We start from the raw sequence: 24,659 nt of genomic DNA, 5'->3' as shown, positions 1-24,659 counted from the left end.
GTTATTGTTCAGTTAATTAACCAAAAAAATATTTTTTTTTTGTTCTGAACATGTTCAGAAGTAATAACTGATAAAAAAAAAAAACTGATTGAAAACACGGATGCCATTAAAAGGAGATATCCAGTGCTGAAATGGATAGGGGATACGTTTCAGATCGTGGGGGGTCCAACCGCTGGGGCCCCATGCAATCTCCTGTACAGGGCCCCGGCTTTCTGGCGTGATAGCGGGTGTCGTCCACCGCACGGAGTTCGCAGAGGGCAGTGCTCCGGCTCTGCCATAGAGTTGTATTGTGGGGGCGTGTCAGCCGCCACTTCGTGCGGTGGTCAACACGCCCCCTTCCTGCGAGCTGCCGAGGCCCCGTACAGGAGATCGTGGGGAGCCCCAGCGGTCGGGCCCCCTGCGTTCTGAAACTCAGCACTGGATATCTCCTTTAAAAGCTCATCAGTTTTCCATAGACTTCAATGTTAAATTTACGGGCATCAGGTGTCAGCAGAGAGCACTGTGGACAAGACGAAAAAGAAATTCAAAAAAGCAAAGAATTTCCTCTGTAGGATACAGCTGCTAAAAAGTACTGGAAGGATTTTTTTTAATAGAAGTAAAATTACAAATCTGTTTACCTTTCTGGCACCAGTTCATTTAAAAAAATAAATAAATCAATTTAAAAAAATAAAGTTTTCCACCGAAGTACCCCTTTAAGTCTCTCCGGGCTGTCCGGGCATCCTGGGAGTTGTAGTTTTGCTACAGCTGGAGGCACCCTGGTTGGGAAACACTGCTCTATCCACAGAGCGGAACTAGTACCTTCCAAACTCCAGATGCAGAGTTTGGAAGGTACTAGTTCCGCTCTGTGGATAGAGCAGTGTTTCCCAACCAGGGTGCCTCCAGCTGTAGCAAAACTACAACTCCCGGGATGCCCGGACAGCCTTCGGCTGTCCGGGCATGCTGGGAGATGTAGTTTTGCAACAGCTGGAGGCACCCTGGTTGGGAAACACTGGGATAGAGGATCACTTTATTGTGTGCTGTAACCATTAAGTTGTGCAGCCTCTGTGTAAATTGAAACTCTCAGGCTTACTTTACCATTCGTAACAAAAAATAATAATAATAAATTAAATATATACACACGCACACATTGTTTTTTAATAAAAAGGTAAGAAAAAAATTATAATTGTTGCCCTCCATATCAGCCTGTATTTGTATCTTCATTAAAGGAAGACTTGGCCTCTTACAGGTAGGTACCCTATAAGTCAATGTCCGGACCTTGTAACACAACTAGAGCTATAAACCAGACCAGAGACGTCCATGGCGGGTTCCTGTTAACAGCCTCCATTCATCAGATTCTTCCCATTATGCTCCTACAGGACAACATATGTTCCCCATTCACTTGTACGTACACGTACTCCGCGGCTGCACAATACGACTGCGTTAAACCCTTGTTTACCCAATCCCTTCTATTAATGTCGGCCTGTCTGCAGCCACACACAGGATAATACGGAGATTACACCAGTCAGTCTATAGACAGGCCCTGAGCGCAGCTCTCATCTGGCCTCCTCCTCCAGGGAAGCTGTATATCTCCCCGAATATACACTGCTCAAAAAAATAAAGGAAACACTAAGATAACATCCTAGATCTGAATGAAGGAACTAATCGTATGAAATACTTTCGTCTTTACATAGTTGAATGCGCTGACAACAAAATCACACAAAAATTATCAATGGAAATCAAATGTATCAACCCATGGAGGTCTGGATATGGAGTCACACTCAAAATCACAGTGGAAAACCCCACTACAAGCTGATCCAACTTTATGTAATGTCCTTAACACAAGTCACAATGAGGCTCAGTAGTGTGTGTGGCCTCCACGTGCCCGTATGACCTCCCTACAACACCTGGGCATGATCCTGATGAGGTGGAGGATGGTCTCCTGAGGGATGTCCTCCCAGACCTGGACTAAAGCATTCGCCAACTCCTGGACAGTCTGTGGTGGATAGAGCGAGACATGATGTCCCAGATGTGCTCAATCGGATTCAGGTCTGGGGAATGGGCGGCCAGTCCATAGCATCAATGCCTTCCTCTTGTAGGAACTGCTGACACACTCCAGCCACATGAGGTCTAGCATTGTCTTGCATTAGGAGGAACCCAGGGCCAACCGCACCAGCATATGGTCTCACAAGGGGTCTGAGGATCTCATCTCGGTACCTAATGGTAGTCAGGCTACCTCTGGCAAGTACATGGAGGGCTGTGCGGCCCCCCCAAAGAAATGCCACCCCACACCATTACTGACCCACCGCCAAACCGGTCATGCTGGAGGATGTTGCAGGCAGCAGAACGTTCTCCACAGCGTCTCCAGACTCTGTCACGTGCTCAGTGTTAACCTGCTTTCATCTGTGAAGAGCACAGGGCGCCAGTGGCGAATTTGCCAATCTTGGTGTTCTCTGGTAAATGCCAAACGTCCTGCAGGGTGTTGGGCTGTAAGCACAACCCCCACCTGTGGATGTCGGGCCCTCATACCACCCTTATGGAGTCTGTTTCTGACCATTTGAGTGGACACATGCACATTTGTGACCTGCTAGAGGTCATTTTGCAGGGCTCTGGCAGTGCTCCTCCTGCTCCTCCTTGCACATAGGCAGAGGTAGCGGTCCTGCTGCTGGGTTGCTGCCCACCTACGGCCTCCTCCACGTCTCCTGATGTACTGGCCTGTCTCCTGGTAGCGCCTCCATGCTCTGGACACTACACTGACAGACACAGCAAACCTTCTTGCCACAGCTCGCATTGATGTGCCATCCTGGATGAGCTGCACTACCCGAGCCACTTGTGTGGGTTGTAGACTCCGTCTCACGCTACCACTAGAGTGAAAGCACCGCCAGCATTCAAAAGTGACCAAAAACATCAGCCAGGAACCATAGGAACTGAGATGTGGTCTGTGGTCACCACCTGCAGAACCACTCCTTTATTGGTAGTGTCTTGCTAATTGCCTATAATTTCCACCTGTTGTCTGTTCCATTTGCACAACAGCATGTGAAATGGATTGTCAATCAGTGTTCTTCCTGAGTGGACAGTGTGATTTCACAGAAGTGTCATTGACTTGGAGTTACATTGTGTTGTGTAAGTGTTCCCTTTATTTTTTGGAGTAGTGTAATTTGGCCATTCAGGTTATTGACGTCCTCACAGAAAGCCTTTGACAGTGCGCTGGGTACGATACCACGGGCAGGTTTATACTTGTGCTGCATTCCACGAAAAAGCTCAGTACAGGACTCTAACAAATCGCTATCTCCGCCATCAGCTGATGATTAACCAGAGATGGTATTAATAACGACAAACGGGTCTATTCAGCGCCTGACATTCCCAGATCAGGGGAAACAAAGCCCAAAACAAATCGAAATATTCCTCAAATCTATTTCTGGGAAAGCTGGGTGACCAGTGTATTTCCAATATTACTGCCACCCACCATTTCCAGACTGCCTAATTATTTATTTATTGGGCACATCTGCCATCCAGGACCCAATTTCTTCATTAATGGGGTACTCCACTGGCCAGCGTTCGGAACTAAATGTTCCGTACGCTGTTTACGTGCTGCGGGGGTCCGCCACGCCCCCTCACTGCAAGTCTATGGGAGGGGGCATGACTACCGTCACGCCCCCTTCCATAGACTTGCAGTGAGGGGGCGTGGCCGACCCCCACAGCACGTAAACAGCGTACAGAACATTTAGTTCCGAACGCTGGCCAGTGGAGTACCCCTTTAAATATGTATAGCTAACGTGACAGATCGCGAGAATACTTGTTTGCACTCAGGGCATTGAAGTGGCTGTTTTTTCCTTAAAGGGGTTATCCAGGAAAAAAACTTCTTTTTTTTATATATCAACTGGCTCCAGAAAGTTAAACAGATTTGTAAATTACTTCTATTAAAAAAAAATCTTAATCCTTCCAATAATTATCAGCTGCTGAAGTTGAGTTCTTTTCTGTCTGGCAACAGTGCTCTCTGCTGACATCCCTGCTTGTCTCGGGAACTGCACAGAATAGAAGAGGTTTGCTATGGGGATTTGCCTCTACTTTGGACAGTTCCCGAGACACGTGTCATCAGAGAGCACTTAGACAGAAGACAACTCAGCTTCAGCAGCTTATAAGTACTGAAAGGATTAAGATTTTTTTTAATAGAAGTAATTTACAAATCTGTTTAGCTTTCTGGAGCCAGTTGATATATATATTTAAAAAAAACTAGCTTTTTCCTGGATAACCCCTTTAAATGGTATTGTCAACAGACAAGGGGGGGGGCAGTAATTGCATGTGCAGTGTGGTTTTATTTTGCACATTGATTTGTGCCTAAATTATTATCGAAATTTGTGCTATTTTTGATATGGTCTGCGCTGGCTTCGTCATTTTTTGTGCGCGCTTTCCGGAGGGGGCATTGGGGGAGATTTATCCAAACCTGTCCTGAGGGAAAGTTGCCCAGTTGCCCATAGCAACCAATCAGATCACTTTCATTTTGCAGAGGCCTTGTTAAAAATGAAAGCAGCCATCTGATTGGTTGCTATGGGCAACTGGGGAACTTTTCCTCTGGACAGGTTTGGCTAAGTCTCCCCCATTGTCTTCGCATATACCTAAACATAAAGGACTGAGGGATGTTTGGGGCATTATTTGGGCACAGAGACCCCCCCAAGGATAAGGCTGAAGAGGGCAGGAAATATTAAGTCAGTCAACACTCTATTCCGACAGGTGACCTTTAGGTTGAGCGCTTCCTCTTTCACATGGGTCCTGGTATCGTATGCACCGAGCTATTTTTGTAATCCAAGTGACTTCAATGTGGGAAAGGCTCCTCGCTGCATTAGGTTTCCAGCAATTACTTTAGAATTAGGAAGGGTCACTCCAAAATGGCATCACGTGTATGATCTGTAGGGGGTTCAACCTCTGGGACCCCATCATTTCTGATATAGAAAGAGCAGGGGTTAAAGGGGTACTCCAGCGTTATGATCATTAAAGGAGAACTCCAGAATACAAAAATTGTGGCCCATACTGCTGGCAGTAAAAAAATGATGATGTACAGTGGTCCCTCAAGTTACAATATTAATTGGTTTCAGGACAACCATTGTATGTTGAAACCATCGTATGTTGAGACCAGAACTCTATGGAAACCTGGTAATTGGTTCTGAAGCCCCCAAAATGTCATCCAAAAATTAGGAAAAAAGAGGATTAAAAGAAAAATAAAGTAGATAACTAATATAGATAAAGCAAATCTTTACATATAAAAGTAAGAAAGATCTGCTGGGAGCTGTAATCACTGTCTATATCAGTGTTTCCCAACCAGGGTGCCTCCAGCTGTTGCAAAACTACAACTCCCAGCATGCCCGAACAGCCGTTGGCTGTCCGGGCATGCTGGGAGTTGTAGTTTTGCAACAGCTGGAGGCACCCTGGTTGGGAAACAATGGTTTATGTAGAGGACAGGAGCTTCTTCAGGGTCCTATACAGTACACACAGTGTCCCAAATGGAGCCGCCCTTACTTGGTGTTCAAAAGGAGCAGCTAACCCTGGTACAGGTAAGGAGTAGTACAGAACTTGTAGTTCCTCCCTGTACTGTAGGGGGCGCTACAAGACAGCCAGTCAGTGCATGCGCTTCAGTAATAGAGGGGATTTACCAGTAAAATGTCCATTCTGATTGGTCAGTTCCTCCAGTTGTGAAATGTCTCACAGATCTGGATTGTCCGTAGTATTGTATGTTGAGTCTGGTTTAAAGTTACAATGGTCCAGAAAAGACCATTGTATGTTGAAACTATTGTATGTTGAGGCCATTGTAAGTTGAGGGATCCCTGTACATACCTTCCTCCGCTCCCCCGGGGCCACCGGTAACCGGCCCCGGTCTCCGCCGCGATCCTCTTCCTGGTTGCCGGTGGTCTGACGAGTCATACTGCGCTCAGCCAATCACCAGCCCCAGTTAAGTCCCGACTCGGCCGGCGATAGGCTGAGCGGCAGTGTGAGAACGCTTCAGGACACAAAATTCTTCACTACACCGGCACCTGTGGCCGGGGCCGAAAACGTCACACTGCCGCTCAGCCTATCGCCGGCCGAGTCGGGACTTAACTGGGGCTGGTGATTGGCTGAGCGCAGTATGACTCGCCGACCACCGGAACCCAGGAAGAGGATCACGGCGGACACCGGAGCCGGTTCCGGAGGCCCCAGGGGAGCGGAGGAAGGTATGTACCTCTTTATTTTTTTTTTACTGCCGGCACTATGGGGGACAATTTTTATGTTCTGGAGTTCTCCTTTAAGCTCGGAAAGCCAAGGATCGTGATCGGGACATCACGCCATGCCCCCTCCATTCATGTATATGGGTGGGGGCATGTCGTTCGACACAGGCCCAGCGGCGGGACCCCCGTGATCAGACATCTTATACCCTATCCTTTGGGTACAAGATAAGACGTCTAGCAGCGGAGTACCCCTTTAAAGCGGTCGGACCACCCGCAGTGAGACACTGTGGATAGGGGATAAGTTTATTTACCCGAACAACCCTTTTAAAAAGGATAAGTATGATGACGAAAAACTTATCCCCTACCCAAAAGGATAGGGGATAAGTTTAAGATCGCAGGGGGTCCGAGGCCTCCCCGCCCCCTCCATAAAGCTCTATGGGAGAGCCAAAGATTGGCAAAAGGCTCTCCCCACAGAGCTTTATGGGCTTAAAACAGGAGATCGCGAGGGGACCCAGCGCTCGGATCCCCCACAATCTAAAACTTATCCCCTATCCTTCGGCTAGGGGATAAGTTTTTCTTCATGATACTTTTCTAAAAAGGGAACTCCACTTGAAAACTTTTTTTTTTAAATGAACTGGTGCTAGAAAGTTAAACAGAATTGTAAACTACTTCTATTAAAAAAAAATCTTAATCCTTCCAGTACTTAGCTGCTGTTATGATCCACAGGAAGTTCTTTTTGAATTTCCTTTCTGTCTGTCCACAGTGCTCTCTGCTGACACCGCTGTCCATTTTAGGAACTGTCCGGAGAAGGATAGGTTTGCTATGGGGATTTGCTCCTACTCTAGACAATTCCTAAAATGGACAGAGGTGTCAGCAGAGAGCAATGTGGTCAGACAAAGGAAATTAAAAAAAAAAAAAAAAGAACTTCCTGTGGATCATAACAGCAGCTGATAAGTACTGGAAGGACTAAGATTTTTTAATAGAAGTAATTTACAAATCTGTTTAACTTTCTGGCACCAGTGGATTTAAAAAATAATGTTTCCCAGTGGAGTACCCCTTTAAGGGTGGGCAGTTTTTAATGTGAGAGAGCCTCTTGCTATTTTGTGTTATATATACATAGCATTTGTAATAAAGGTAGTTAGACTGGTATTTTTGTAGGTAGTATACGTTGAAAGTAGCCGACGGTGTACATAGGCTGCTGCAGGATATTGTAGGTTGTGGACGTGATGGGATATTCTAATGATACATTGCTTTATTAGATGGAACAGGGACCTTTAAAAGGGGTACTCCTCTGGAAAACATTTTGTAAATCAACTGGTGCCAGAAAGTTAAAACTGATTTGTAAATTACTTCTATTTCAAAATCTTAATCCTTCCAGTACTTACCAGCTGCTATATTTTGCACAGGAAGTTCTTTTCTTTTAGAATTTCCTTTCTGTCTGACCACAGTGCTCTCTGCTGACACCTCTGTCCATTTTAGTAACTGTCCAGAGAGCATTGTGGTCAGACAGAAAGGAAATTAAAAAAAGAAAAGAACTTCCTGTGCAACATGCAGAAGCTGATAAGTACTGGAAGGATTAAGATTTTTAAATAGAAGTAATTTACAAATCTGTTTAACTTTCTGGCACCAGTTGATTTAAAAAAAAAAAATATAATATATAAAAAAAAAAAAATATATATATATATATATATATATATATATATATATATATATATATATATATATATTTTATATTTTTTTTCCTGAGGAGTACCCCTTTAAAGCACTTATAAAGGTAAATGAGTACAGTAGACAGTCATGACACGGATCCGTAACCTAAGCCGTTTCGCTTCTGGCTTTCTGAATACAGACAGTAATGTAAACAATGGTTGCTATGTATAGTATAACAAAGTATAATCGGTGTATCCAGGATAGAATAAAGAAGAAATTGGACCTCTGTGTGGGTCCCAGCGGTCACGGATAACCTCTTCCAGGTGAAACAAGAATCAAGTACAGGTGAAACATGAAAAATTTTAATTAATATATATATATATATATATATATATATATATATATATATATATATATATATATATATATATATATATATATTTGGGGAGCCATGTCTGCTGGTGTTGGTCCACTGTGCTTCATTAAAGCTGTTCCGAATGCTGGAGCCGGCAGCTTGTGATTCATAGCCCCGCCCCCTCATGACATCACTCCCCCTCAATGCAAGTCTATGGGAGGGGGCATGACAGCCGTCATGCCCCCTCCCATAGACCTGCATTGAGGGGGCGTGATGTCATGAGGAGGCGGGGCTATGACATCACGAGCTCCCGGCTCCAGCGTTCGGAACAGTTTTTTTCCAAACGCTGAGCAGCGGAGTACCCCTTTAAGTATATTAGAAACTTGATGGTTTTTGTTACACTATAAATCAGTTTTTATTTCTTTTATCATGTTCTTATACACGTTGGGTGGTACATTTTATAGACTTAGCCTTAAATATCCTCTGCCAAAAAATCTGTGCTTTAGGGATAGGGTTGTTTTGAAAAGAAGATATGTCCTCAGCATTATCAAACAATAAATACCCATATTTAGTCTTTGGAAGAAAACCACATTTTTATTTACCCTTGGATAACAAAGCAGTAAGCAGTAATAGACTTGCATTGAGGGGGCGTGACATCACGAGGGGGCGGTGCCAGCAAAAGTGTTCGGAACAGTTTGTTCCAAACGCTGAGCAGCGGAGTACCCCTTTAAGTCCAGGGTCAACGCATCCGTCTACCAGAAGATTTTGGAGCACTTCATGCTTCCTTCCGCAGACAAATTATATTACTGAAATGAATTAAAAGGGGTTATGCAGGAAAAAAATAAAATAAAAATCAACTGGCTCCAGAACAGATTTGTAAATTACTTCTATAAAAAAAAAAAAATCTTAAAACCTTTCAGTACTTATGAGCTGCTGAAGTTGAGTTGTTCTTTTCTGTCTAAGTGCTCTCTGATGACACATGCCTCGGGAACCGCCCAGTTTAGAAGCAAATCCCCATAGCAAACCTCTTCTACTCTGTGCAGTTCCCGAGACAAGCAGAGATGTCAGCAGAGAGCACTGTTGCCAGACAGAATACAACAACTCAACTTCAGCAGCTGATAATTATTGAAAGGATTAAGATTTTTTTAATAGAAGTAATTTACAAATCTGTTTAACTTTCTGGAGCCAGTTGACATTAAAAAAAAAAAAAAAAAAAAGTTTTCCTGGAATACCCCTTTAACTTTTGCACAATATTCAAATTTTTTCAAGTTTCACCTGTAAAGGCCTTTATACATTTTTTTTGCCCGCACATTAGATTGATCAGCCAACAAAAGAAAATGCTGATCACGTCGCTCTTTATCATGGGCCGATCATCAGGAATGGTTGGTAAATAGGGAAATATTCATTGGATCAACCTGAAAAGAGAAGAAGGCTCTAAGCCAGTGCTTCTTTGTGCTGAGACCCTCACGGATCAGTAGAGCGAGTAGAGAGAAGCCCGCTGAGAACAGAAGTAACCTGTGTGTATATTAATGGGGGAATTGCCAAACACTACCTAGAGTAAAGGGTTAAAGGGGTACTCCGCTGCTCAGCGTTTGAAACAAACTGTTCAGAACGCTGGAGTCGGCAGCTCGTGACATAGCCCCGCCACTCATAAAATCACGCCCCTCCCCCTCGATGCAAGTCTATGGGAGGGGGCGTGACGGCCTCCCATAGACTTGCATTGAGGGGGCGGGGTGTGAAATCACGGGGGGGCTATGACATCACAAGCTCCCGACGCCGCCTCTAGTGTTCGGAACAGTTTCAAATGCTGAGCAGCGGAGTACCCCTTTAATCAGCTGATCGCCAGACAGCAGGGGAGTAGCAAAAAGGGAGTTCCCATAAAAATAACCATATAGGATGTATTCACACGTACAGTATCCCGCACATATTTGATGTTCAGGATTTGAAGCAGTTCAGTAATTTATTCTGCAGCTTCAAATAGATGTTGGATAATGCACGAATGAACACACTCTAAGGGTACATTCACATGTACAGGATCTGCTGCATATTTTCTGCAGCTGATTTTGCTACCCACTGAAGTCAACTGGTAGCAAAATCAGCAGCAGAAAATATGCAGCAGATCCTATATGTAAGAAAATAGACTAAGATTTTGCTGGCCATTGACTTCAATGGACAGCAAAATCTGCAGCAAAAAAATAAATAAATATGTGTGTGAACGCACCCTTAGGGTGTATACACACACACTGAATCCGGAATTGTAAAATCGGGGGTGGTGTGTGTGTGTGTGTGTGTGTGTAATCGGGGGTCGTGTGTGTGTGTGTGTGTGTGTGTGTGTGTGTGTGTGTAATCGGGGGTCGTGTGTGTGTAATCGGGGGTTGCGTGTAACCGGGGGTCGTGTGTGTGTGTGCGCGCACCCTTTAAAGTTACGTTCACTTCCAGGTTTCAGCACTTCCAGCCCCCATAGCGCCCAGGGCCACGAAGGGAAAACTAAATGAAAACCGCATCAGAACCCCCTGTAATAGACCAGATCACACTGTTCTCTTTCTGTGACATCATACATAACTGTGCGGCAAAGAACTGAGCTGCCAGACACACTCACGAAAACTACAGCTGGACTCTACAGCAAAGCAATGCTGTATGCAGTATAATTCTGAATTAAAAAGGCTTTCTGGACCAAAATATCCCCTCTGTATACGCACCCTTGTGCCTTAGGAAAAATGAATAAATAAAGCATACTGACCCCCTCCCCGTGCTGCCGCTGATAAAGGAGATCTGCAGCAAAAACAACTTATCCCCTATCCACAGGATAGGGGATAAATGTCTGATCGCAGAGGGTTCGACCGCTGGGACCCCACGATCTCCCGAATGGGGCCTCCGCATTGCCGCACTGTGCGCTGACTAATGCGCGTAACGTTGACCTCAGTGGGGTAAACAGTACGTCCCCTCCCCATGCAGCTCTATAGGAGAGGCGGGAAGGCACAAACGCTGCATCCCTGCCTCTCCCAAAGAGATACATGGAGGGTCACGTGTCGGCCCTAACGTTATGTTGTGCCTCCTGCACGGTAGAGTTGCTAGGGGATCACCTATCCAGTTTTCGGTGCATATGTCCTTTAAGTCTACAGGTTCTCTTGTTCCTGCTTGACCCAGTAATTGACTGAATGGTCATGAAAGGTCATCAGAAGAAATAAGAATGAATGCAGCGGGGGACAAGAGTTGACAGCTGAAGCAGCGGGGGAGGTAAGTATGCTTTTTAAAATTCTCATTGGTGCAAAAGTTATCTTTGAATGGAAGACTTCTTTAAATAGAGCCAGGTTCTCATCTCTTGTCCAGTGTCTCGTGGTGGAGGGCCTGCACTATGTTCAATGTACAGACAGCCCACTCATGTAAATGGACAGCGTGCAATGCTTCATTTAGCCTGGTGGGGGCGCTAAAGAGAACTTGAACGCTAAAAGGTATACTCCAGTAGAAAAAAAAAATTTCAAAATAGGATTTCAAATAGTTTGTAAGAATTCTGCACCAAATGTGCACCAATCCGCCAGGACTTTAAATTAAAAGGGGTACTCCGGTGGGAAAAAAATAATAAAAATCAACTGGTGCCAGAAAGTGAAACAGATTTGTAAATTACTTCCAGTACTTATTAGCTGCTGAATACTACTGAGGAAATTCTTTTCTTTTTGGAACACCGAGCTCTCTCTGACATCATGACCACAGTGCTCTCTGCTGACATCTCTATCCATTTTAGGAACTGTCCAGAGCAGCATATGTTTGCTATAGGGATTTTCTCCTACTCTGGACAGTTCTTAAAATGGACAGAGGTGTCAGCAGAGAGCACTGTGTTCCAAAAAGAAAAGAATTTCCTCTGTAGTATTCAGCAGCTAATAAGTACAGGAAGGATTAAGATTTGACAATGTATATATGTTAAATGGGAACAAACGCCCAGTGTGAACTTAAGTCTTAGGCCACCGATCTGACTGGTGACAAAAACAGCAAGCAAACGCCAAGTCCTAAGCAAGCAGAACAGCTGGCAAAGGAAAAAAAAGGACTTTGTTATCTCAAGAAACTTGCTGACCAGTATTGAAGCCAAATGTGCGATGCTTCCAGATACCAGGACTAACTGGGAGTTGTAGTTTTTTTTTTTTTTTTTACTTTCCAACAAATGGAGAGTAAAAAGGGTTAAAAGAGGAAACCAAATTATTCATAAATCAGTGATCCTCAACTATTGTGCCTCCAGCTGTTGCAAATCTACAACTCCGGGCAGGCTGGGAGTTGTAGTTTTGCAAAAGCTGGAGGCACCCCGATTGGGAAACTGTTATAGATACATCGTTTAGGTGGGAACTGTTGGTCGAAGTAGCTGCTCCTACGACAAACAAACCCTTCATTGTATATCTGGAAGTCTAACACGCAACTTTTTATTTTTTAACAAAGAGCCATTTAAATCCCAGACCCCTCTGCCTAAATTGAGGCGTAAGAAACTGGCACCGAAAAGGTGTAAGCCATTCGCAGCTGCTTCTTTCGGGAAACAAGGGGGGTGGGGGTGGGGGGGGGGGGGGGGAGATCTAAATCAGTGTTGCCCCAACCGGTGTGACTTCCGCTGTCAGGGAATGCTGGGGCGGGGGGGGGGGGTTGTAGTTTTGCAACAGCTGGAGAACCTCAGATTGGGAAACACTGGTCTAAACACATTGCTGAGGAGAGGGGATTTTAACTTTAAGAAAAGGGGTACTCCGGTGGAAGACAATTTTTCTCAAATCAACTGGTGCCAGAAAGTTAAACAGATTTGTAAATTACTTACATAAAAAAAAATAAAAAAAATCTTAATCCTTCCAGTAGTTAGCTGCTGTATGCTCCAGAGGAAGTTGTGTAGTTCTTTCCAGTCTGACCACAGTGTTCTCTGCTGACATCTGTGTCGGTATCAGGAACTGTCCAGAGTAGGAACAAATCCCCATAGCAAACCTCTCCTGCTTCAGACAGTTCCTGACCTGGACAGAGGTGTCAGCAGAGAGCACTGTTCTCAGACAGAAAGGAAATTCAAAAAGAAAAGAACTTCCTGTGGAGCATACAGCAGCTGCAAGTTCTCCTCTGGAAAAACATTTTTTATATCAACTGGTGCCAGAAAGTTAAACAGCTTTGCAAATGACTTCTATTTAAAAAAAACTTTGCCCTTCCAGTACGTATTAGCTGCTGTATACTCCACAGGAAGTTCTTTTCTTTTTGAATTTCCTTTCTGTCTAACCACAGTGCTCTCTGCTGACACCTCTGTCCATTTTAGAAACGGCCCAGAGCAGGAGACGTTTGCTATGGGGATTTTCTCCTACTGTGGACAGTTCCTAAAATGCACCAGGGATCAAGATGGCTCTGGCTAGATCATTATGGTTTATATGAACAAAACCAGAGAATTGGTTTTTTTTAACATTTTCAGCCCCTCTCCACACGGATTCCAGGGATGTAAGCATGTGACATGCATCTGTTGCCTCCAGCAGAGTTCTGAGTAATGCACTTAATATGGCAAGAATGAGTTTGCAAACTAGGCATGCGTAGAAGGAAGGGGGTTTCATTAAAGTGGTACTCCGGTGGAAAACTTTTTTTTATTTTTTTAATCAACTGGTGCCAGAAAGTTAAAACAGATTTGTAAATGACTTCTATTAAAATATCTCAATCCTTTCAGTACTTATTAGCAGCTGTATACTACAGAGGAAATTCTTATCTTTTTGAAATTTTTTTTTTGTCTTGTCCACAGTGCTCTCTGCTGACACCTCTGTCCGTGTCAGGAACTGTCCAGAGCAGCATATGTTTGCTATGGGGATTTTTCTCCTCCTCTGGACAGTTCCTGATACGGGCATCAGGTGTCAGCAGAGAGCACTGTGGTCAAGACAAAAAAGAAATTCAAAAAGAAAATAATTTCCTCTAGTATACAGCTGCTAATAAGTACTGGAAGGGTAAAGTTTTTTTTTAATAGACAAAATTTACAAATCTGTTTAACTTTCTGGCACCAGTTGATTTAAAAAAAATTAAATAGTTTTGCATCGGAGTACCCCTTTAAGTTTCTGCAGCCCTGCAATGGCGAACCCATAGGACAATCCAGAAATGGTGCCCATTGTTGCTATATAAGGGTGCATGCACGCCACGTTTTTGCTATACAGTTCCCGTATACGGTTTCAAGTTAAAAACCGTATAGAAAACAATATGCATTGACTTAACATTGTAAACCGTATGTCAAACGCATCATCCAGTTTAGTCCGTTTTGCGTCTTATACAGTTTTGTCCGTTTTTTTTACCCGTACCCAAAACTGTAGTCTACCATGTTTTTGGGTCCGGGTGAAAAACCGTATTAAAAATTGTATATTTTAAAGTTTTTTTTTTTTGTGCATTCGGTTCCATCCGGTTTTCACTATACGTTTTTTTACTTTGCAGTTTTTTTTTCTTGGAATTTCAATCAAACAAGTGAAACTTTATTTAAAAAGGAGTGAAAAGTTAAAAACGTATACAGTTTTTTCTTTAAAAAAAAATGGATGCAACCGGACATCATTTTTTTTTTTTACCGTATACGGGATGAAATGTGTACACACGTTTTGATACAGTTTAGTCCGGTTTTGAGGAATCAGTTTTTCATCAAAAACCTGATACGGGAACTGTATTGCAAAAACGTGATGTGAATGCAACCTAACTTAGGTTCTAGCGATCGAATTAACACATGGAGCCATGAAAGCTCTTACTGTAGGACAGGACTCGGCGAGAGGTAAAAGCGGCAGATCCGGCGACATCGCAGCCGGCAGTAACAGAAGTAAACGTTGCCGTCAGTCATATAGTGTGAGGTTTGTTTTCCTTTCCTCGGTTGAATAAAAGGCCATTTAGTAATTTCTGGCGGCGGGTGGGCGCCAAGTTTACTGCTGCCGCTGCGCTTTTTGCATAAAGACCCTTTACTTGAGTGTTATGATAAGGGGACTTGTTGCAAACACGATCAGTCCCTATGTGTCTCCCAACCACGATTCCTCCAGCTGTTGCAAAACTACAACTCCCAGCATGCCCAGACAGCCGAAGGCTGTCTGGGCATGCTGGGAGTTGTAGTTTTGCAACAGCTGGAGGCACCCTGGTGGGGAAACTCTACCTTTTTGAGTGTACAACAAGCTCAAAGCCATCAAGCAGCAGGCCTCCAATAATGGTGTCTTCTGTTCCCCCGCCAGGACAGAAAGGTCTGATGTATATTTCCCCTTTGCCTTCCATGACCCATTGGTCAATACCCCCCCCCCCCCTCAATTAAAGGGGTACTCCACTGGAAAAACTTTTTTTTTTTAGATCAACTGGTGCCAGAAAGTTACACAGATTTGTAAATGACTTCTATTTAAAAGTCTTAATCCTTCCAGTACTTATATGCTGCTGTATGCTCCACAATAAGTTATTTTCTTTTTTGAATTTCCTTTCTTTCTGGCTGACCACAGTGCTCTCTGCTGACACCTCTGTCCACTTCAGGAACTCTCCAGAGTAGGAGCAAATCCCCATAGAAAACCTCTCCTCTGCTCTGGACAGTTCCTGACATGGACAGAGGTGTCAGCAGAGAGCACTGTGGTCAGACAGAAAAGGTAATACAAAAAAAAAAAGAAAAGAACTTCCTCTGTAGTATACAGCTGCTGATAAGTACTGGAAGGATTAAGATTTTTAAATAGAAGTCATTTACAAATCGGTTTAACTTTCCAGCAGCAGTTGATTTAAGCAAAAAAAAAAAAAAAAGTTAAAAAAATTCTAGTGGAATACCCCTTTAATATGCTGACAATGAAGTTCCTTGAAGAGAGGAGTTCTGCAAACAGTTTACTAGTTATGAGCGGCAGGAGCCATATTTCGAATTCGGGATATTTCACGAATATATGGACGAATATTCGTCCTATGTTTGCGAAATTCACATATTCGCTATGTTTGTTTTTTCCCCCCCCATGCGAAAATTTGTAATGAAATTTGCATAGTGCGCATGCGCAATTATATCTTTCCCCTAAAAGGAGGGAAGGATCAGTGTCCAGTCTAGAAGTGCCGATATTTGCATTAATATTTGTATAAAAAATTTTTTTTTTTAAAATGGAATATTCGTCACTACGAATATATATCACTATATTACAAAATATTCGCGAAGTCCCAATATTCACAAACTACCCACTATTAGGGAACGACCGATTATCGGTTTGACAGTTATAGATATCGGCAATTACCTTGCTGATAATCCAATAATGCCCCGACCCCCCCCCCCCCCCCACCGCACCCCCACCGCCGCTGCCCCATTGCCTCCCCCATTCCCGGTTTTATAATTACCTGTTCCCGGGGCCTGCGCTATTTCTGGCTCCTGCGCCGTCTTGTGTTACGCTGTGCAGCACAATGACGAGCGATGTCCTCAACGCGACGTCACCGTCAGTGCGCACAGTGACAGCTGAGGAGGACGGCGCCGGAGCCAGAAGTAGAGCGGACCCCGGGAACAGGTAATTATAAAATCGGGAATAGGGGAGGCAATGGGGCGGCGGCAGTGTGGTGGGGGGTGCGGCACGGTGGGGGCGGTGGCAGGACTCAGGACAGGCAGGGGGAGAGAAGCGGGTGGTGGCGGCGGTCTCTGGCACTGTAAAAGCTGCTGCAGTTCATTAATTTAAAGCGCCCGCTTTAAATCAATGATCTGCAGCGGTGTCGCTTTTGGGGGGGGGGGGGTGTTTAAATATCCGATAACTTATAACGGAATATCAGTATAAGTTATTGGCTATCAGCCCTAACCTCCACAGAGTATTGGCCCAAAAAAAAAAAAAAAAAACGATAATGGTCAATCCCTACCCACTATAGTATAGTACCCACTATTTCTTACCAATAGAAAGAGGAATGGGGACAAACCAGTACAAGGGCTCAATGGCAGCCGCATGGTCCGCCACTATGGTACGCATGTCCTTGGTGCAAACAATACGACTACTACAAGAGTGGTCACCCAGCTGTGTCAGACTATTGGACAGCAAGTCTGCCCAGGCATTACCCAGCTACAGAACTAAGCCGAATGAGCTCTTTCCAATACAGGCAAAGTCATGACAACCCCGGCCTAGGATCTTAGAAGAGAAGAAGGCTGCAGATGAGTACAAGACCACCATGGTGGATCTCTGGATGAGCAAGTAACGAAGAGAGGCCAGAGCCCCAAAACCACCGGTCACTCTGGATTGGCTGATGTCTCCACAATGTGTTGAACATAGCCATTCTGTAAGTCAATCTATAGGTGGCACTAAAGAGACTTTCTTCTTCCTCCTGGAGGGGATATAATTTGCATACTATTCTCCCATGGTGCACTGCCTGCAAGGCTGCATTCACACCACGTTTTTGCAATACAGTTCCCGTATCAGGTTTTTGATGAAAAAAAAAAGAGATTCCTCAAAACCAAACTAAACTGTATCAAAACATGTGTACAAATTATAACCTGTATACGGTTTGAAAAATGATGTCCGGTTGCATCCATTTTTTTTTAAGCATAAACCGTATAAGTTTTTAACTTTTCACTCCATTATGAATAAAGTTTCACTTGTTTGATTGAAATTCCAAGAAAAAAAATAAAAAAAATAAAAAAAATGGAAAGTAAAAAACTGGAGGGGACCGTACGCACATACGGTTCCCATTGACTCATGTTAAAAAAAAAATTTAAAAAACGTATACGGTTTAATACGTTTTTTCACCTGCACCAAAAAACGTGGTAGTCTATGGTTTTGGGTACGGGTAAAAAAAACTGGACAAAAAACGCAAAACGGATGATGCGTTTGACATACGGTTTACAATGTTAAGTCAATGCATATGGTTTTCTATATGGTTCTGTACGGTTTTTAACTTGAAACCGTATACGGGAACTGTATAGCAAAAACGTGGTGTGCATGTACCCTAAGGCTGGTTTCAAATCACGCGTTGTAAACCCAGTTAAAACATCCTGTTTTTGTTATTGGACCAAACCGGACACAACAGGACACAAAAACAATACACTTAAGGAGTTATCCTTAGAAGTTATTCCCAATAACTAACTTATCGGTAGGGGTTCGATTACTGGGACCACCACCAATCCCAGGAATGGAGGCTACGTGTCCCAAGAGTGAATGGAGCGTCAGAGGACACACTCAACCAATCCACTCTCTAGGGCAGCGTATCACAACCAAAGTGTCTCCAGCTGTTGCAAACTTTAACTCGGCTGTCCAGGCAAGCTGGGAGTTGTCAATGTGCAACAGCTGGAGGCACAATGGTTTGGAAACAGTGTCAGAGACAGTAAATGGAGTAATGGCCGAGTATGGGCCCAGTCACTTGGGGGGGGGGGGGGGGGGAGGGGTGAAGGACCTTTGTTCTTGTGATCGGTGGGGATCCCAGCAGTCAGACCCCCAACGATCCATTGTGGGAAGGGGAAAACCCCTTTAGTGGATTGGGTAGCTACCCTACAGGGGGCAATAGTTCTACATTTGAACTCATTCATATCGACAAGTTTATAGGTAAGCAGAGTTTTCCAGCATAACAGTGTTTTCCAACCATTGTGCCTCCAGCTGTTGCAGAACTACAACTCCCAGCATTCCCGGACAGCCGTTGGCTGTCCGGGCATGCTGGGAGTTGTAGTTTTGCAGCAGCTGGAGGCACAATGGTTGGAAAACACTGCTCTATAAGTAGAATACTACACCAACAGGAGCTGTAATGGTGGCCAAAATCACAGTCAACTAACACTGCTATAAGCGCACAAAGATGTTGAACTCTTAGTCAATCATCATCAGGTACATGTTTCCCAACCAGTGAGCCTCCAGCTGTTGCAAAAACTACAACTACAACATACTGGGAGTTTTAGTTTTGTAGCAGCTGGAGGCACACTGGTTGGGAAACATGTACCTGATGATGATTGACTAAGAGTTCAACATCTTTGTGCGCTTATAGCAGTGTTTCCCATCCAGTGAGCCTCCAGCTGTTGCAAAACTACAACATGCTGGGAGTTGTAGTTTTGCAGCAGCTGGAGGCTCACTGGTTGGAAAACACTGCTCTATAAGGAAAGTAGAATACTACAACAGGAGCTGTAATGGTGGCCAAAATCACGGTCAACTAACTTAAGGAAAGTAGAACACTAGCAGTGTTTCCCATCCAGTGAGCCTCCAGCTGTTGCAAAAACTACAACTACAACATACTGGGAGTTGTAGTTTTGTAGCAGCTGGAGGCACACTGGTTGGGAAACATGTACCTGATGATGATTGACTAAGTTCAACATCTTTGTGCGCTTATAGCAGTGTTTCCCAACCAATGAGCCTCCAGCTGTTGCAAAACTACAACATACTGGGAGTTGTAGTTTTGCAGCAAGTGGAGGCTCACTGGTTGGAAAACACTGCTCTATAAGAAAAGTAGAATACTACAACAGGAGCTGTAATGGTGGCCAAAATCACGGTCAACTATCTTTTCCCAGAAACAGATAAGACAATATATCCTGACAGTACTTAGAATTTTATGTACTTATTTTCCGATATAGGTGCCCAAAAACACTTGGCAGCCCTTCCTAGGCTTTACTGTTTATACCCTGAAATGAGCCAATACCAACATATCTGAATGTCCCTCCACCGCCAGCACGAGCGATAAATCTTCCTGAATTTGTCAGATAAGCCCAGGGGCCTGTAGGAACACGGCTGCGAATTCCTGGTCTGCTCTGCCCACAGCAACAAGAGCCGAACAATTGGCACCGAAGGGATATTTACATCCACAGAACGGCCGACGACTGGAGAACATTCACTCATCGCCAACAGAAACTCGCTTTTTGCTAGAACATTTACTAGAGATGAGCGAACTTACAGTAAATTCGATTCGTCACGAACTTCTCGGCTCGGCAGTTGATGTCTTTTCCTGCATAAATTAGTTCAGCTTTCAGGCGCTCCGGTGGGCTGGAAAAGGTGGATACAGTCCTAGGAGACTCTTTCCTAGGACTGTATCCACCTTTTCCAGCCCACCGGAGCACCTGAAAGCTGAACTAATTTATGCAGGATAAGTTATAAACTGACGAGCCGAGAAGTTCGTGACGAATCGAATTTACTGTAAGTTCGCTCATCTCTAACATTTACTATTATTTATTTAATTTTTTTTCTCCTTTTACCCCCAGACATAAAAGGAGGATGAATAAGGTGCATTCACACCACGTTTTTGCAACACAGTTCCCGTATCAGGTTTTTGATGAACTGATTCCTCAAAACCGGACTAAACTGTATCAAAACGTGTGTACAAATTTCAATCTGTATACAGTTAAAAACTGTACAGTGATCCCTCAACTTACAATGGTCTCAACATACAATGGTTTCAACATACAATGGTCTTTTCTGGACCATCGTAAGTTGAAACCAGACTCAACATACAATGTACAGACAGTCCAGATCTGTGATACCTGTCAATGGCTGGAAGAATCGGCCAATCAGAATGTGCGTTCACTGGTAAAACCCCTGTATTACTGAAGCGTATGCCCTGACTGGTGTCTGGTAGCGCCCCCTACAGTACAGGGAGGTATTACATGTTCTGTACTCTACCTGTACCAGGGTTAGCTGCTCTTTTGGACACCAGGTGAGGGCGACTCCATTACTTTTTTGGACATTGTGTACTGTACAGGACCCTGAAGAAGCTCCTGTCCTCTACATAGACCAGTGTTTCCCAAGCAGGGTGGCCTCAGCTGTTGCAAAACTACAACTCCCAGCATGCCCGGACAGCCGTTGGCTGTCCGGGCATGCTGGGAGTTGTAGTTTTGCAACAGCTGGAGGCTCCCTGCTTGGGAAACACTGACAGACAGTGATTTACAGCTCCCAGCAGATATTTCTTACTTTTATATATAAGGATTTGCTTTATCTATATTAGTTATCTACTTATTTTTCTTTAATCCTCACTTTTTCCTATTTTTGGATGACATTTTGGTGCCTTTAGAACCAATTACCAGGTTTCCATAGAGTTCTGGTCTCAACATACAATGGTTTCAACATACAATGGTCGTCCTGGAACCAATTAATATTGTAACTTGAGGGAGCACTGTATACGGTTTGAAAAATGATTTCCGGTTGCATCCGTTTTGTAAGAAAAAAAAGGTATACGTTTTGAACTTTTCACTCAATTTTGAATAAAGTTTCACTTATTTGATTGAAATTCCAATTCCAACAACTGCAAAGTCAAAAACCGTATGGTGCAAACCGGATGGAACCGTACGCACATACAGGTCTGTACGGTTCCCATTGACTCCCATGTTAAAAAAAACATACACAGTTTAATACAGTTTTTCACCCAGACCAAAAACCGTGGTAGACTACGGTTTTGGGTACGGGGGGAAAAAAAAAAACTGACAAAACCGTACAGTATGCAAAACGGACACAACCTGATGCATCTTTTGGCATAGGGTTTTCAATGGAGAGTCAATGCATACGGTTTTCAATACGGTTCCGTAGGGTTTTCACATTGAAAACGTATACGGGAACTGTATTACAAAAAAACGTGGTGTGAATGCGGCCTAACTGGGACTGGTGGTGTTATTGAAAAAAATGGATCATGAAGTATTAAATTAAAGAGGTACTACGGTGGAATTTTTTATTTATTATTTTTTTTAATCAACTGGTGCCAGAAAGTTAAAACAGATTTGTAAATTACTTTTATTAAAAAATCTTAATCCTTCCAGTACATATTAGAGGCTGTATACGACAGAGGAAATGCTTTTCTTTTTGGATTTCTCTTCTGTCAAGACCACAGTGCTCTCTTAGGGTATGTTCACACTGCGGAATTCCGCGAGTGAACGTTAGCATCTGTGTGAATGGGTTTTCCGCGAGATCCGTTCACACTGCGGAATTTCAGCAGCAGACAATTGTTCCGCGCAAAGAAAGAACGTTTGATACTTTGCGCTGAAGTCCACGATCAATGGTGACGGCACAGTGCGGTGCGGTCCTACCGCCGCCGCTGGCTGCCAGACTAAATCTCCGCTCGCTGAATTCCGCAAGCGGAGATTCAGCTACAAATCCGTAGTCTGAACATACCCTTACTGACCTCTGCTGTCCATTTTAGGAACTGTCCAGAGCAGGAGAAAATCCCCATAGCAAACATATGCTGCTCTGGACAGCAGTGGTCTACAGAGAGCAATGTGGTAGAGACAGAAGAGAAATCCAAAAAGAAAAGCATTTCCTCTGTAGTATACAGCCCCTAAAAAGTACTGGAAGGATTAAGATTTTTTTTTTTTTTTTTTTTTTTTATAGAAGTGATTTACAAATCTGTTTAACTTTCTGGCACCAAAAAAAAAAATACAAGTTTTCCACCGGAGTAACCCTTAAAATTCTTAGCCTCCACTAAACAGTCATTCAAAAATTATAATAAAACGAGACAACCCCCCAATCTAATAGAAGCTGCCTGACGTCATCTCCTTGCCCTGTCCAGAGAGGGCACATCTGTAACAGCAGATCCTACCGAATGCCAATGATATCTTAAATCCTCAAAATGGCCATACTGAGATGTTCCACCAAACCGGACTATTCCAGCGGGACCAGCTGACCCTAAAAAAATTCAAAAAGTTCAACATGCCTGATGCTTCTCTTCCCCTGACAGAGGGAGAATAGGAAGATCCTAGGAAGGAAACCAACACGATTCCACTTATTCATTGTGTGCGCTTATTCATAATAGATCAGAGTTTCCCAACAAGGGTGCCTCCAGCTGTTGTAAAACTACATCTCCCTTTAAATATGTAGAAAGAAAAACCGAACACAGGTGGCGCTGCCTGGTGCTGTTACCAAAGGCAACAAGTCCTATAAGAAGAACAGTTGGGGTGCGTTCACACGGCCATCTGCCCCCGCTTTTTATTTTATTTTTTTATCCCCGTTTCGGTCTTGCAGGCTGTAAATGGATTAAAAAAAAAAAATAAATAAAATAATCACATTCAGGTCAATGGGATTTTTTTTTTTTACAATCCGTTTGTACCCGTCTGCACCCATTGCTGTTTAAAAAAAAAAAAAAAAAAATTTTAACGGCAGAAAAAAATGGCACATGAGGTATTTTTTTCTTCAGTCAATAAAAAAATAAAAATAAAAAAAACGGATATAGTAAAATTAACATTGCAGTCTATGGAAAACGTATGAGCCTTCGCTGTCATCCGTTTGCATCAGTTTTTTCAATCCGTATCATGATCCGTTTTTAACTTCTGAGCATGCTCAGAACAAAAATAAAAATAAAAAGGTATTTTGGTTTATTAACTCAACAATAATGAATCCAAACAGATAACATCCATTTGCATCAGTTATTTTCCATTTTTATTTATTTTATTTAAAGGCCGCATTTATTTTTGACGGGAGAAGAACGGGACGGGTCTAGACGGCCGTGTGAACGTAGCCTTACGCGTACCGGATGATGTTTGACTAAGAGCTCAACATCTTTGCGCGCATATAGTAGTGTTTCCCAACCAGTGAGCCTCCAGCTGTTGCAAAACTACAACTCCCAGCATGCCCGGACAGCCGTTGGCTGTCCGGGCATGCTGGGAGTTGTAATTTTGCAACAGCTGGAGGCACCCTGGTTTAAAAACACTGGGATATAGAAATAGATGAACGCAGGGCAGCCTTTAACCCGGACCTGACTGTGGAAGGGTTCTGTAAAGGAATCTTGGAGTCAGTGGAGTATCCAGACAAGCAAAAAAAAATTTTTTTTTTAAATAAATAAAAAAAGCTGTGTGGGATGCGCACTGCACTGGCAACTTGAAAAAGGGGGCACATGCTCCCAAAACGCGTCGTCAGTTTCTTAAAACCTTTTTCTTTTCTTTTAACCACAGTGTCTATGGTTTGTCCCAGTTACCAGTGCAGCGCACGCCCCCATAGAAAACCTGTTTTTTTTTGCTCCTCTGGATACTACAGTGACTCCATAACTACATCTCCCAGAAGCATGCTGGGAGTTGTTGTTTGGCAACAGATAGAGGCACACTCCTGGGAGAACGAGCTCCCTGTGCTATTCTATAGCGCAAACCCTGATGTATGCCAGGAGAAAAAAATAAAATAATTAAAAAAGGCCAATATATCACTTTTGAGCAAGATCAGGTAATAGGAAACGGGGGTGGGGGGGGGGTCTATGGATATGTTTACCGCATATGGTGTTTTGCAACAGCTGGAGCTCCACAGTTTGGAGACCAGTGACATGGGAATGCTTCCTATTTTATAGATGTCCCTTGTACAAAACCCAACCTCATCAAGATCAATAGTCTGGAGTAGAGATGAGCGAACTTACAGTAAATTCGATTCGTCACGAACTTCTCCGCTCGGCAGTTGATGACTTTTCCTGCATAAAATTAGTTCAGCTTTCCGGTGCTCCGGTGGGCTGGAAAAGGTGGATACAGTCCTAGGAGACTCTTTCCTAGGACTGTATCCACCTTTTCCAGCCCATCGAAGCACCTGAAGGCTGAACTAATTTACGCAGGAAACGTCATCAACTGCCGAGCGGAGAAGTTCGTGACGAATCGAATTTACTGTAAGTTCGCTCATCTCTAGTCTGGA

General features: G+C 43.6%; 2 protein-coding genes across 3 annotated transcripts in view; one reads left to right on the top strand and one right to left on the bottom strand.

Annotated features, from left to right (window-relative positions):
* The window catches only part of DNAI3 (dynein axonemal intermediate chain 3), a 219,886-nt gene that overhangs the window by 154,455 nt on the left and 40,772 nt on the right, over positions 1-24,659 (top strand). The gene's annotated exons all lie outside the window — the stretch shown is intronic.
* SYDE2 (synapse defective Rho GTPase homolog 2) overlaps positions 1-24,659 on the bottom strand; it is a gene marked incomplete in the record, with an annotated part of 58,018 nt that overhangs the window by 30,525 nt on the left and 2,834 nt on the right.

Source organism: Hyla sarda, chromosome 7, assembly GCF_029499605.1.
Source record: "Hyla sarda isolate aHylSar1 chromosome 7, aHylSar1.hap1, whole genome shotgun sequence".
NCBI lineage: Eukaryota > Metazoa > Chordata > Amphibia > Anura > Hylidae > Hyla > Hyla sarda.
This window is presented reverse-complemented; position numbering and strand designations above follow the sequence as displayed.